Source organism: Pan paniscus, chromosome 18 (assembly GCF_029289425.2).
Source record: "Pan paniscus chromosome 18, NHGRI_mPanPan1-v2.0_pri, whole genome shotgun sequence".
Lineage (NCBI taxonomy): Eukaryota > Metazoa > Chordata > Mammalia > Primates > Hominidae > Pan > Pan paniscus.
In genome coordinates, this window is record NC_073267.2 from 76946356 (window position 1) to 76959404 (window position 13049).

Here is a 13049-nt window from a genome sequence, read left to right on the forward strand (position 1 = left end):
ACCTCCCCCAACCCCATCAACCTGCACACTTCAATGAGCGTATGTGCTGGAACATCCATGATATCCCGACCCTTCTGGGAGCTTACAGGTTAAGAGGCAAACAGATCTAGACAAATAAATTACACCACTAAAAATGCAGGTACCCCAGAATATAAAGCGAGAAGCGTAAGAGCTTAAAATAAGCAGCACAAAATATCTCATTTATTTATTGCCTTTAAATCAAGCAAAAATCAAGCCCCAATCTTCCAGGCTGATGGGAAATTCAGTCTTTTTCTATTTTTTAAACTGGTCTCTGTTACCCAGGCTGGAGTGCAGTGGCACGATCACGGCTCTCTGCAGCCTCGAACTCCTGGGCTCAGGCGATCCTCCCGCCTCAGCCTCCAGAGTAGCTAGGACTACAGGCGAACACCACCACGCCCGACTAATTTTCGCATTTTTTTGTAGAGGCGTGGTTTTGCCATGTTGCCCAGGCTGGTTTCGAACTCCTGAACTCAAGCGACCCGCCCACCTCAGCCTCCAAAAGTGCTAGGATTACAGGCGTGAGCCCCTGCCTGGCCGGGAAATTCAGTCTCAGTCTCCACTGTACTCCTTTTAGCTAGGTAATTCCAAAGGACTCATGTTTTCCTATAGCAAAAAACAACAATCAAAAACAAACAAGCAAAAAACTCTCTGGTCAGGGTTTTGTCTGGTACTGAGGCCACAACCATTGCTCCAGTCCACAAAGATTTTCAGGTTTGGGCTCTATGAGGCCATCCCTGCCTGAGGCCCCTGCCTCTCCCTGGGGCTGCCAGGGACAGACACCTGCTTCCTCTGCTCCATGGCCTGCAGCCTCCCTTCCCTTTCTCTACCTGGGAGACTTCCCTGCTAACTTGGTTTCCCTAAAAGTCCCCTCTCCTCTTCTCCTTGGGGACACTCAGAATGGAATCTTCTATGAGCTCAGGCTTTCTCAAAAGACAGGAAGACACTTTGTCTTCTGCTATCTGTCCTGTGCACATCTCCAAGGCAGATATGACAGATAGGGAAAGAAAACATCCTTATCTCTAAAATGTATAAGTCACAAGCATACTTATTGTATGTTTTATTAGGCAACATAACTACTCCTTCTCTGTCACATGACAGGTGTGTGGGTCCTTGTGCAAGTGACATAACCTATTACTTAAATTCTTGTTTTCAAGACTGATAAACTCAAACTCAATGTGAGATAAATATCAATGCTATTCTGGCTTCAGAGTACAAGCTGACTACTTAACTCTTATCTGGAATTGGAAAACTTCGGGTCAAACAGAGATCATGACCCAGAAATCAAGGTGGAGGATGAGGCTGGATGCAGTGGCTCACACCTGTAATCCTAGCACTTTAAGGAGGCTGAGGCAGGAAAATCACTTGAAGCCAGGAGTTTGAGACCAGCCTGGGATACATAGAGAGACTCCCATCTCTACAAAAGATGAAAAAAAATAGCTGGGCCTGGTGGCCTGTGCCTATAGTCCCAGCTACTCACGAGGCTGGGGCAGGAGAAAAGAATCACTTGAGTTCGGGAGTTCAAGATTGCAGTGAATTACGATCATGCCACTGCACTCCAGCCTGGGTGAGAGTAAGATCTTATCTCTCAGCTGGTCTCAGTGGCTCACACCTGTAATCCCAACACTTTGGGAGGCCGAGGCAGGTGGATCATGAGGTCAGGAGATCGAGACCATCCTGGCTAACACGGTGAAACCCCATCTCCACTAAAAGTACAAAGTAAGCCAGGCATGATGGCATGTGCCTGTAGTCCCAGCTACTCGGGAGGCTGAGGCAAGAGAATGGCTTGAACCCAGGAGGCAGAGGTTGCAGTGACCCGAGATCGCACCACTGCACTCCAGCCTGAGTGACAGAGTGAGACTCTGTCACACACAAAAAAATCTTATCTCTCTCTCTTTTTTTTTTTTTTTGAGATGGAGTCTCGCTCTGTCTCCCAGGCTGGAGTGCAGTGATGTGATCTCAGCTGACTGCAGCTTCCACCTCCCAGGTTCAGGCGATTCTCCTGCCTCAGCCTCCCGAGTAGCTGGGATTACAGTTGCCTGCCACCATGGGATTGCAGGCATGAGCCACTGTGCCCGGTCAGATTTTATCTCTTTAAAAAATAATAATAAATAAATAAATATTTTAAAAAACAAGGTGGGACTGGGCATGGTGGCTCACACCTGTAATCTGAGCTCTTTGGGAGGCCGAGGCAGGCAGATCACTAGAGGTCAGGAGTTTGAGACCAGCCTGGGCAACATGACGAAACCCTGTCTCTACCAAAAATACAAAAATTGGCCGGGCATGGTGGTCTGTGCCTGTAATCCCAGCTACTCGGGAGGCTGAGATGGGAGGATCGCTTGAACCCAGGAGGCAGAGGTTGCAGTGAGCCGAGATTGTGCCATTGCACTCCTTACAGGCGACAGAACAAGACTCTGTCTTTAAATAAATAAATAAATAAATGCAAATACAAATAAAAATTAAAAAACAAAGTGAAAGATGAATCCATATATTCCCATAATAAGGGGAGGGACCCAAAAGACCCTGGATCCACTTGACTCAGGGGCTTCTCTCCTGGATGTCCCATTGGTGTTTGGGATGTAACACATCCCCACATGTCCTCTTTGTCCTTGCCACAAATCTGCTCCTCCCCTTGGGCCCTCTGAAGGGCACCACCATCTACCCAGTAAGCCCATCTGTACACTTAGGCATCTTCCCATGTCTCTCCTGCTAGTCCTTGCCCACCTAAACCAGATAGTGCCTGTGACCAGGCTGCCCTCACTCTGAAACACATTCTGTGTCCATTCTGCCTGCTCCACCCCAGCCCAGACCACCAGCATCTTCCTTGCTGAGCCTGCAGCAGCCTCCAGTTCTCCCTAACATCAGCCTGCCCACTTCCGGCCCATCCTCCTCTCAGTTGCCAGACTATCCTTCCTTCTCTTTGTTAGAGGAGGTAGTAGTCTGAATAATAGTGCCACAAAGATGTCATCGCCCTAATCCCTGGAACCTTCGAATGTGTTATGTGATACATCAAAGGGGATTTTGCAGATGAGATGAAGTTAAGATCTCAAGATGGAAGAGATTATCCCAGGTTATCTGAGTGAGCTCAATGTAGTCACAAAGGTCCTTATAAGAGGGAGGCAGGAGGGTCACATGGGAGAAGGACCATGTAACGACAGAGGTCAGAGAGATTTGAAGGTGCTACACTGTGGGCTTTGAAGATGGAGGAAGGGGCCTGAGCCAAGGAATGCAGGCAGCCTCTAGATGCCGGAAAAGGCTAGGGGGCAGACCCTCCTCTAGAGGCTCCAGAAGGAATCAGCCTGCTGTTACCTCGACTCTAGCCCAGGGGGACCCATTTCCAACTTCTGACCTCAAGAACTGTCAAGATGACACAATTGGCAGTGATTTGTTTCAGCAGCAATAGGAAATGGATACAGTGGTTTGTAAACAGGGTTAAGTGCACATATATATGCCCAGTGAAAGCTGTTTTCAATTGAAACAAAAATCCAAGAGACAGCTCAGATTCCTTTGACATCTTTTATTTTTTAAGCGGGCGGGAGGGGGGTGGTTGGGGGGGCGGGGGATGAGTTCTCTCTCTGTCACACAGCCTAGAGCAGAGTGGCGTGATCTTGGCTCACTGCAGCCTCCGTCTCCTGGGCTCAAACGATCCTCCCACCTCAGCCTCCTGAGTAGCTCGGACTACAGGCATACACCATCACATCTGGCTCGGGGTTTTTTTTGTTTTGTTTTGTTTTTTGTACTTTTGGTACAGACAGGGTCTTGCTATGTTGCCCAGGCTGATCTCAAACTCCTGAGCTCAAGCCATCCACCCACCTCAGCCTCCCAAAATGCTGGGATTACAGGCATGAGCCATGGCGCCTGGCCTCCCTTGACATCTTTTTGCATGACTCCAAGCCAGGTTCTGTGAGAAGATGATTCTCTCACCCCAAATCTGCTTTTGAAAAGCACAGGCAGTTTGATCATGCTTTTTTTTTTTTTTGAGACGGAGTCACCCAGGCTGGAGTGCAGTGGCGCAATCTTGGCTCACTGCAACCTCCACTTCCCAGGTTCAAGCAATTCTCCTGCCTCGGCCTCCTGAGTAGCTGGGATTACAGGCGTGCACCACCACACCCAGCTAATTTTTGTATTTTTAGTAGAGTTGGGGTTTCACCAGGTTGACCAGGCTGGTCTCGAACTCCTGACCTCAAGTTGATCATGCTCTTTCTGAGTCTGTCATCCTTGTGTGGTCCCCAATCCAGAAGCTGACACTGCACAGGGCATCACCGACTGAGGAAAGTCACATGTTGCCTGGCAGGTGCCAGAGAAATCTTTCTAAATGTGAAAACAGCACCTCATCAGCCTTGCTTAAGAGATTCCAGGGCTCCCTTTTGCCTTTAGGATCAACTGAAATGACAAAGTGTGGCTTCCAATGCCCTGCTGGGCAGGCTTCTGGTATGTGGAGCTTCTTCCTGTCCTCTGTGACGATTCTGCAGCTCCTGGAACTGGCAACATCTGTTTTCACCCTCAGGCTTCTTCCCACAGGGTTCTCTTTAACTTGTGTTGTTCCAGCTCCTCCCGACAACACCCTCTCCGCAACCTGGCCAATTTCTATGAAAACTTGAGACCATTTTATAGAAGTCAGCCCCTTGGGCAGGACTTGTTCCTAGCCAGAGCTGCAGCCAGTGATTCGCAAGGGAGGTCTGCCCAGGATAGAACAGCCAAGGGCCACGGGGAGAAAAAGGCCAACTGTAGTTTTCCAGGTGTGCACACACACATGTGAGCTGACTTACAGGGCTCCTGGGAGCTGCCAGAGGTGACTCCACAGGGACAAAGCTGGATCAGCCCACCCTGGGCCTGAACCGACAGATACGTCCATAATTAGAGCCAGTGTGATCCCAGGGTTCCGGGCACTCTTCACCTGTCCCAGGGCAGGTTAGTGGTTCAATCTTAATGGTGCCAGTTATAAGATGGTGACCTTGGGTAATTTTTTTTTTTTTGAGGCGGCATCTTGCTTTGTCACCCAGGCTGGAGTGCAGTTGCACAATCTCGGCTCACTGCAACCTCCACCTCCCAGGTTCAAGCGATTCTCCTGCCTCAGCCTCCTGAGTAGTTGAGATTACAGGTGCCCACCACCATGCCTGGCTAATTTTTGTTTTTGTTTGTTTGCTTGTTTGTTTTTGTTTTGCTTTTTTTTTTTTTTTTTAGTAGAGACAGGGTTTCACCATGTTGGCCAAGCTGGTCTCCAACCTGCCCGCCTCAGCCTCCAAAAGTGCTGGGGATTACAGACGTGAGCCACTGCACCTGGCCATAAATTCTTCAACTTTAATAATCTCAATTTGCTTGTATTTGAAATGGGGGTAACAATAGCTACTGCCTAGGGCTGTGATGAGACCTGAAAATGTGGCCATGCATATAGAGCACCCAAAGAGTGCTCAATGGGTAGTAATCACGGGTGCCTCCCATCCAGACCGTCCTTGTCTTTCTACCAGGAAATGATGCTGTCCGCATCATCAACAAATGGAAGTAAATTTAATTATTAAATTAGACTGGGTGGGAGATGATCAGCCACAGCTCTCGCTCTCTGGGCCCACTTCGTCTGGGTCACAGTACCCTCTCCAATGGGCCCTGGATGACTCAGCCCATCCACTTGGCGTGTCTTCATGGCCACCAGCATCTCTTGCCCTGGCCTTCTGACTGGCTCTTGATTTCCACGGGGGCCCTCCCTGTCCCCGTCCCCACCCCTATCAGTCCATTCTCCTTACAGCCTGTGGCTGTCTTAGAACAAAAACAAAATTTAAAAAATCCACGCCAAGCTGATTCTTTTACTTCCTGCTTACAACCCTCAACAACACTCCCCACTCCTTAGGGAGAGGTATTTCCATATACCATGAAATTGGAATAGAAACCGCCTCCTCACTGTGGCCACCGCAGTCTCCAAGACCTTGCGTGCCCCCTGGCTCAGGCTGACCACAGCTCTGTCTATCCCACGGCCTTTGCATTTGAAGCTCACACTACCTGGAAACTTACTTCCTCTGGGAAAGCCCTCTGTGGTCCCCAGAATAGAGACCATCATTCCCATAGCACCGTGGGACTCTGCTTTCTCGTTTCTTCTCTCTGGGTCTCCTTGATTGTGTAATGATCTGATAAGGGCCTGTCCCTCCAGTCAGACAGAAGAGGAGGGAATTATTATTCCTCCCACAGGGGAGGAATAATGTTTGTATTGTTTACTATTGCTTCCCTAGCACAGAGCCCAGAACATACTAAGCACTCAAGAAATGTGTGTTGAGGCTGCTGTAATCCCAGCACTTACTAAGCCCAGAACATACTAAGCACTCAAGAAATGTGTGTTGAGGCCGCTGTAATCCCAGCACTTTCGGAGGCCAAGGTGGGAGGATTGTTTGAGCCCAGGAGTTCAAGACCAGCCTGGGCAACATAGCAAGACCCTGTGTTTACAAAAAATTTAAAAATTAGCGGTGCATGATGACGCATGCCTGTAGTCCAAGCTACTCAGGAGGCTGAGAAGGGGAGGATCCCTGGAGCCCAGGAGTTCGAGGCTGCAGTGACCTATGAGTGACTGCACCACTGTAGCCTGGGCAACAAAGCAAGACTCTGTCTCTAAAAATAATAATCATAAAGAAAGAAATGTGTGTCAAACACGTGAAGAATAAAAAAGGATAGCGCTACTTATAGGAATTCTTCTGTGAAGCCTTGTGTAAATAACCAAATTATTTTTGTGTAAAAATGGACTTTCCTATATTATCCCACCTCTTCAACATAGTAAATCTATTTTTTCCATGTTCCTTGTTAAGCTTTTTGTAAAATTTGCTGCATTCAAGGCACTTTCCTCCCATTAATTTTCTTCCCTGTTAAGTGGTTTTTACGACCACTTCATGCTTTAAGAAAGAAGTGCCATTTAGTATTTAAAATATTCTCTCATCTTTCTTGGTGAGATCTTTGGCAACCTTCCTACTGTTGATTGTAACCGGTGCGACTTGGAACACGATGTCACTCTTCCAGAACTCTTCTCAGACCTAGATAAAACTTACTCTGTGTCACCAGTTGGGGACAAGGTGTTTGGAAACAGTACCTTATGCAACAGAACTGCTGGAGGGCCGCCCCTCAGAGGCAAATGAAATAAAAATCATGGTGTGTGGAAAATGTGCCCGCAGAGTCCTAGGAACCAAAGATTTTAAAGCTTCTCTGCCAGTAATTCAGTTTTTATTTTATGTTTCTTGGAAAACTGCAGTCTTGTGTTTACCACGTGTCACCTAAGATGCAGAAAGGGGGAAAAAAGTGATCCTGGCTGGTGAAGATTTCCATTTCAATGGCAGCCTGGTCCAAGCTGTTCTCTTGCAACTGACTCCCACCTCTCCCCCACCAGCCCCCTCCCGCCCCTGCACAGGCTCCCTGGGGAGGGGGTATTTCCTTTCAGTGTGAAATCTTTTTGCTCGCTCATTTCTATGGGGAATGGCACATCCATGCAAAGTTGTTGGCTGCTCTTATTTTATTTCAAAAATGTGCTGGCCTCAGACACCTGAAGTTTTCCTCGAATACTTTAAAGCAAATTATGTGCCGGAACCTCTCAGACCTGCTCTCACCGGAATTTCCTTTGAGTGTTCATATCTCAGAGCCTTATGTAACCTGACACAATTATCTGAAAAAGCTTGGGATCCAAAAGAAAGGTGTTCTGAGCTAGGAATGAAGGTCAGAGCTGGGAAAGAAGTGCTCTCCCCTGCCTGGGGACTGGGTCACACTTCACTACGACAATGCCCAATTCACGTTCCAAAGAAAAAATACTAAACCTCTGGCAGGGTGACCAGTGGGTACACTCGCCTCATTTCTCTGAACAAGGAATCGCTTAATGAGGGCTCCCGGGGCATTACAAAGCCTTGGACCTGGCTGGCGGTTAAAAATATTTCGATAACCACCTCCAGCTTCTGGCCTTCCCAGGATGGAAGCAGGAGTGGCTTGGGCCCCTTTAGGAGAATAACCCCTCCGCTGACTGCAAAAATCAACCCAGCTGGAGAGTTGGGGTCTCGTGCCGGAGGTCAGTGCTGCAAATGGGGTTTAGGTGGGGGTCTGGAATTCACATTTTTATACCAAGTGGTTGGTCTAGGTGATTTGACTCAAGCCTGGCCCAAGACTCCCCCGCCCCAGCCCACTCCCAACACAAGGCGGAAGGAGAGCGAGGACATTAACTGTAAGTACAGACCTAAAACTGGGGGCAACCAGGAGATGACCCCGCATTCTGGAAAGCCCTCAGGCCAAGAAGCTCTTCTTCTTTGAGAAATATCAACCCTGCTCGATATTTGCATACCAGCGGTGAGGGACCTCCACGGAGCAGAGGCACCACTCATAGGTGGTTGACTTTTCAAGGAATTCGCTGGAGAAAATTGTAGGCAAGGCTGTGAACAAAACCCCCCTCCATCTGGTTTCGGTTTATTTAAAAAAACAACACACACAGTCCTCCCCACCAGCAATCAGAAGACAGCCACAGCTTCCCCAGGGGGCGTATTAGCCACCAGGGGTGGGGCTGAATTATGTATATGCAAATAAATTAAAACAGCCAGCCAACAGCAACTAATTTTTGTATCTTTTGCAGTTGTTCTGCCAAGAAAAGGCCTGAATCGGGGTGATGGAAGCTGTAAGGAGACAAGTTTGGAATGAGTTTTAACAATCAAGTTGCCTCAATTCCGTCGTTGGGAGACTTGTTTTTAATCGAGCAGCAAATAGCAAAAGGTCGGTAGCCTTATCCTTATGTATAGGATAAGGATAATGATAGTACCTACTTCATAGTGATGACGTGAGGATAGTAAATAAAATAAAGACCAAGCAAGCTAAGCACAAGGACTGGCATGCCACAAACACACAACCACACTGGAGGATACAAGACGGATCCTAGAAGGATTTCATCCAGAGTCAATCAAGCTCTCCCTCCAAATGCTCTCAGCTGAGGCTTGCTTTCTGCCTGGGACTGGTCCAGAAAGCCCTGCAGAACATACTCTCTCTGTTTCCCAAACTCAAGGACCCTAATCCCCAAACATCTGCCTTTAATCCTGGAGACAGTAAAAGTTCGGAGGAGGGTGCCAGACACAGGCTGAAAACACAAGTGATGCTCCTGGCTTTCTGTGTCTTACTGCCTCCCTCTCTGGTAACTGGAGGGGAGGTTTCCTTCAGTTCCGTAACTGAAGGGCGTGGTTTCCAGGTGCCCAGCCCAGATGGGATAGCTCTGAAAAATGGTGGAGGCAGGGGCGAGTTCAGTTCATGCCTAGGGTAATCAGAGGGGAGTCGGCAACCTCCAGGGCTCCCACGCTACAGGAGCAACATGCTGGAGCCCACAGGCTTCCACCTGCCTTGGGGCTCAGCCTTTGCATGTTCAGGGGTGCCTCAAGCTCAGTTTGTTTGAACAGACCTCTGCTCCGTCCCTCATCTGGATGCAGGAACAAGACTCCCAGCCTCAAGAATCACTTGAAGCCAGCAGTTCAAGACCAGCCTGGGCAACATAGTGAGACCCCTGTCTCTACAAAAAATTTAAAAAACAATAGCCAGGTGTGGTGGTGAGCGCCTGTAGTCCCAGCTACTACGGAGGCCTGAGATGGCAGGATCGCCTGAGCCCAGGAGTTCAAGGCTGCAGTGAGCCGTGATTGTGCCACTGTACTCCAGCCTGGGTGACAGAGCAAGACTCCATCTCTAACTAAAAGTAGTAATAATAATAATAAAGTAATAATCATAATAAAATTTAAGAGTGATAATAATTTAGTCAGCCTCCACTCTTCCCCAGATCCATTTCCTGTCCACCTGGGATGGGGGTCTCATTTGCTCAAAACCATTCCAAGCTCTCCTTTGCCCTCAGGATGAAGTCTAAGATGCCACAGGTGACCAACACAGCCCCGTATTAACACAGTTCTCAAGAGCCCAGACTTTGGGTTCAGGTACACCTGAGTTTGAATCTTGGGGCTGGTCCAAGACTCCAACGCAAGTGGAACTTGAGAGCTTGAGCAATTCCCTTCACCTCTGGAAGCCTCAGTTCCCTTGAATGTAAAATGGTGATAATGACAACTACTATAAAGGCTATGATGAGGTATCTGCACCCAGCCCAGGGCTTGGGACACAGCAAGAGATTTGGAGGCCAGTGCATGGCATGAAGATTGAGGATGTGGTGGGGCACGATGGCTGCCAGGACCAGCTTTAGACATGCTGAGGCTGAGGGGCCTATGTGTGTCCAAGGGAAGTGTCCAGGGGCAGCTGGACATGTGGGCCTGTGGTCAAAAGGGAGAGCTTGGCCAGAAAGCAAGCAGGGAGGTCGCCAGCATGTGAGTAGAAAGATGAGCTCATGGTGTGGGGAGGGCCGAGGGTGAGGCCTCTACAGCCAGAGCTTCACCCACAAGGAAGAGAAGCTGGAGAAGGAGGCTGAGAAGGAGAGGCAGTGAGGTCGGAGGAAACCCCGCAGCCGTGGCTTCGCAGGCACCCAAGGGAGACAGGGCTTGGGGCAGGAAAGAGAGGTCAGCAGGGCCGAGGCTTTGAAGAGGCCAAATTAGCTGAAGCCAGAGATGGGTCTATGGGATTTGGGGACTAGGGGGTTACGATTGGGAGCTGGTCCCAGGCAAAGGCCGGGAGGGGAGAGTGGTGATGGTGATTATGGACAACTTTAGAGAAATGCAGCTGAAAACAGTAGGAGAAAACACAAGAGAGATGCTTTTTTTTTTTTTTTTTTTGAAACAGAGTCTTGCTCTGTCACCCAGGCTGGGGTGCGGTGAGTAGTACAATCTCGGCTCACTGCAATCTCCGCCTCCCACATTCAAGAGATTCTCCTGCCTCAGTCTCATGAGTAGCTGGGACTACAGGCATGCATCACCATACCTGGCTAATTTTTGGATTTTTAGTAGAGGCGGGGTTTCGCCATGTTGGCCAGGCTGGTCTTGAACTCCTGACCTTAGGTGATCCGCCTGCCTTGGCCTTCCAAAGTGCTGGGATTACAGGCGTGAGCCACCGCGCCCAGCCACAAGAGAGATGCTTGTGGAAAGGGATACGGGCTTGAGGTTCCCAATGGGTGAGGCTAGCGCCAGTACACTTGCTGCTGGGGCCAGTAGTCAGTTGCTATATCTGTGGTGCCCAGCACAGGGCCTGGCATGCAGTAGGAACTCAAAACAAGTTTGTTGTCTTTGAGGACAAGGAGCAATGGGGTCTAGGACCCTGGCCACTGGCAGGAAGAGGGACCCTCTGCCATTTTGCCAAGAGGAGGCATGGTGGGGGTGAAGGCGTGAAGCAGAGTGCAGGGCAGGGGCTCCTTGGGAATCTGCAGCCTCTTAGCTGCAGAGGGAAGAGGAGGTGACAAGTCAGTGCTGAGTGCTCTGCTCCAGGAACCCAAGTACAGTCAGAGGACAGAGCGAGAGGGCTCCTGGAGTCTGCCACTTGGTACCCCCTACTGTAGACATCTGTTCCCCTCTCCTCAACCCAGCAGCCGGTGGGTTACCTGGTCTTTAGCTCCTTCAGAGCCGTGCTCTCCCTACACGGCCAGCAGAGGGTACCAGTGAGCTGCTGGACTCCGCTGGAGGAGACCAGAGCCCGCCTGCCCACCCCTTTGTCCTCCAGAGCCTGGGGCGTGCTAAGGGTTTGGTTAACCAGGTTTCTGACCAAGGCGGGTTGGAGGCTGGGACAAAGGACTAAGGGAGGCTGTGGGCTGAGGGCTTAGGGGCCGAGTGGCTCAGGGGCTCTGCTCCTGGTCACCCTTCATTCCTCTGCCCTGCCAGGCCCTGCTTTATCTGTTGAGGCTCCTGCCCACTGCCCCTCTCCGCTTCTCTTCCCTGGAGGCCCCTGACAGCCTAGACTCCTGCTTCTAGCAGAGGCTGGTTTTCTGCCCCTAGGCAGGCACGACTTGGCAACAGGCCTCAGACAGGGCTGGGCCAGCTTCTGCCAGCGATGACTGCCCTAACCACCTTGTACTTCTAGAACGTCTCCACCTAATAAGGGATAAGGGGTCAGTGGTTGAGGAGGCCACAGGAGCTGGAGCATAGGTCCTGGGAAGGAGGAGGCTTGGACTAGGAAGTGGGATGAATGGGCGGGGGGAGTTTATATAAAAATGTGGCAGATGGTCCAGTCCCACCAAGACCCAAATCCCATAAGACTAATGGCTCTGCCTGAGGTGGCACGAGGTTCCAGAAGCTGAGCTGGAAACACCCCCTTCCTCATCCTAACCATGTTATACTCTTCAGCCAAACGCAAATCCCAACATCGCCTCCTGGCAAGTCTGTCCCCATGGTGGCCTTCACGGTTCCTTCCCAGGACAGTGTAGGACCCTGCTTCTGCCTCTTTCCTTATCTTGCCTTCCTGCCCCATCCCCTACTCTTCAACTCCTGCTTTAGCAAGTGCTGGTTCTATCTGTGTTGCCTTGACCTTGAAGGCTCCCCAGGACCCTCATCTCAGCTTCTACTCCCTTCCTCACTCCAAGGGGAAGACTCCAATGGACTGAGGCTGGAGAAACCACAGCCAGACTCTTGGTGTGGTGGCTAAAGCTGGGGGGTCTGGCCAATCCAAGCTCTACAGCTCAAATCAGGAAGTCAGGCCAGGGGTGCTGTGTCTGCCTCCAAGCCTGGGCCATACATTCACCGCAACAGGAATCAGTGACTTTGGAAAAGGAACGTTTCCCTAAGTTTCTAGAGGCAGGATGACCCAGACCGAAGGACAGAGAGTTACCAGAAACACACACAATGCACACAAATGTACTCACTTGCACACACAGGGTCATGGCATAGGGAGTGACACAATCAAATGGCCTGGACAAGCCACAGAGTCCCATGGACACAAGTGCTTACAAACACAGGCACACAAGGTCATGTACCCAAGGTCAGGCACACACACCCTCCTCATTCAAGTCCTGCCTCCCAGGTTCGGGGCTTGCCTGTCATCTGTCCTTAGGAGGAGGGATAGGTGGAGGCACAGGAGTGGCTCAGGGCAAATTGGTCCTCCACCCAGAGACTCTCCCTTTAGGTGGGTCTGGCTCCCAGCCTCCCCTGAGATTTCCCTGGCTCACCAGGGGGCTGTGTCTGGTGGCA